The 2,504-nt window shown below is 35.7% G+C and overlaps 1 long non-coding RNA gene across 1 annotated transcript in view; it reads right to left on the reverse strand.

Moving 5' to 3' along the window:
- The window catches only part of LOC121378434, a 4,023-nt gene extending 3,216 nt beyond the window's left edge, over positions 1 to 807 (reverse strand). Inside the window, exon 1 of the long non-coding RNA XR_005958725.1 lies at positions 690 to 807. This is a non-coding gene — a long non-coding RNA (uncharacterized LOC121378434). The remainder of the gene's footprint in view (positions 1 to 689) is intronic.
- Positions 808 to 2,504: the final 1,697 nt, after the last annotated feature.

The following is a 2,504-nucleotide window of genomic DNA, read 5'->3' on the forward strand; positions in this document are numbered from 1 at the left end:
CACACACACACACACATACACACAGACACACGCACATACACACACACACACACACATATAAACACACAGACACACACACACAGACACACACACATACACACAGAGAAACACGCATACAGACACACATACATACACACACACAGACACATACATGCACACATACATGCACACATACACACACAGACATACACACACGCATACAAACACACATACAAACACATACACACATAGAGACACACGACACATACAAGGACGAAGGCACGTACTTTTGTATAACTTTCATGTAGTTTATCTATGTTGGTAGGGGACACCCGATATACATACATACATACATAGATACACACACACACACACACACACACACACACACACACACATACACACACACACACACACACACACCTGTATATATATATATATATATATATATATATATATATATATATATATATATATATATATATATATATGTGTGTGTGTGTATGCTTTTGTTTGTTTTTGTTTTTATATTTTAGGGGGTGTTATGTTTGTTTTGTTTTTGGGTTGGGTTGGGTTGTTGTTGTTTGTGGGGTGGGGGTGGGAGGGGTGTTATGTTGGGGTGTTTTGTTGGTTGGTTTTCTGGGTATTTTTTTGTTTAAGTCGCTCAATATATTCACTGAACAGTGATACCAATATGTGTATTTACGAACCTACAGAACTTCCCAACATCGGTCCCAGCAGCTCCAGTTTCTGTCCCTAGAGTGGAACTGCAAGTCGCGAGCGCAGTTATGTCACACGCGCAGTGGACCGTGGCAATCAAACCTAGTAGTATAGAACATCGTGTTATTGAACTTGCATCACCAAACTAAATAGAATTGGTGTATAAAAATAATTTATTCTTCTAATATAGCAATTCAATATTTTAAATGGACGGACCCTAGTTTTTAAACACTAAGGCATATTTTTCACCTTGACCCTAGTTTCAACACGTGAAAATGGACATTAAATTTGTTTATTTTACAAACCTGTAACCAATTTGGATACAACAGAGTGAAACAAGAGTCTGTGACTTTGAAATACCCTTAAAATAGATAAAACGCGACTTCACAACCGTTACTTCTCAGACGCACGTGCATTATAAAAATATGAAAAAAATTATTTTGGATAACCAGACACACTTCGGTTGTACAGGAATGGATAATGTGAACAATAAAATATAAGTAATGTTTGATTTCAGTGATCATAAACGGCTCTAATTGTGAGAAATATGTCTTAGTGTTTAAACACTACAGTCTGTCCCTTTAATCTATAGGCTGCCCCATCCTCCTGCAAAAAATGTTTTATTTTGTAAATAATTTCAGTTTTATTTGACGTAAGAAGAAAAGCAAAAGTGTTTTTGAACATTTTAGGCATGTGTAATTAATGACCTTTCTAAATAGATGAAATTAAAAAATATAAATTATTGCATTCATTGTACTATGACTAATAATAATAATTAAAACAAACAATTGTGAAATAAAAAAGATTTATATCGTAATAGTATATTGTACATAATGTTTTAAATAAACTTTATTATGTTTTAAAATATATTAATAAATTACATTTAATCTTTGTTATTTTTCCTAAAGTAAAGTATAAATTAATTAATTAATAAAAGAAATCGTCAGTGGATCGCAGGAACGCATCGCAGGTAGGCGCACACGAGACGCATCCGACTGCGTTTTTTTAACGCAGACGCATGCGTTAAAAAACGCTCGTCTGCGCTGGGCATTAGAAACAAAAATCGGCTCAGAAATAAATAACTTGTAGTAAATTCCATATACCAAGGAAAAAAGGCGTTTCTAACTTTTACCAAAAAAATGTGTCTAAATTCTTATTTCGTTTTATTTCATTTTATTTTATTTTTTTATAATTGTTTTGTTATTAATTTATTTTACATCCTCATTCTGAGTACAATTTCTGAACCTGGTCAGTCGGTTAGTTGTTTCTGGTTAGGATTTTCTAGGATTTTGGTTTTAAACTCCATTTTAGTTTATTTCTCTTGGAAGTGGGAGTTGTTCTACTACTAATTTGTTTAGCGCCCTATCAGTAAGTTTCTAAACATTTAGCCACATCATTCTGTAATTGTATACCAGAATAAAGCTTTACATTGATACCACACTACAATAAGCCAGAGCATTCGTTGGGAAGGGGAAACACGTTTGTCTGTGTGTTGGAGAATCAGTCCGTACTAGCAGACATCTTTTATGATTATAGTCAAACGAGTTTGGATGCTTGACGATGTTAAACGTTTGTTTCGTTAAACGACTCCATTAGAGCAAATTGATTAATTAATCATCGGCTATTGGATGTTAAAGATATGGCAACTGTGACTTTGGTGTATGGCGACGCGGTCACTCAGAAGAGGAAGGGACGAGGAACGAGAAGGAGGAAACGTGCGCCAGGGATGGCATAGGGGAAACAAAGCTGGCAGCCCAACCGCCAGTGGCGGTCCCGTCTGCGTCGCCGCCCCCACTCCCACGACC

This window comes from Gigantopelta aegis, chromosome 8, assembly GCF_016097555.1.
Source record: "Gigantopelta aegis isolate Gae_Host chromosome 8, Gae_host_genome, whole genome shotgun sequence".
NCBI classification, from domain to species: domain Eukaryota; kingdom Metazoa; phylum Mollusca; class Gastropoda; order Neomphalida; family Peltospiridae; genus Gigantopelta; species Gigantopelta aegis.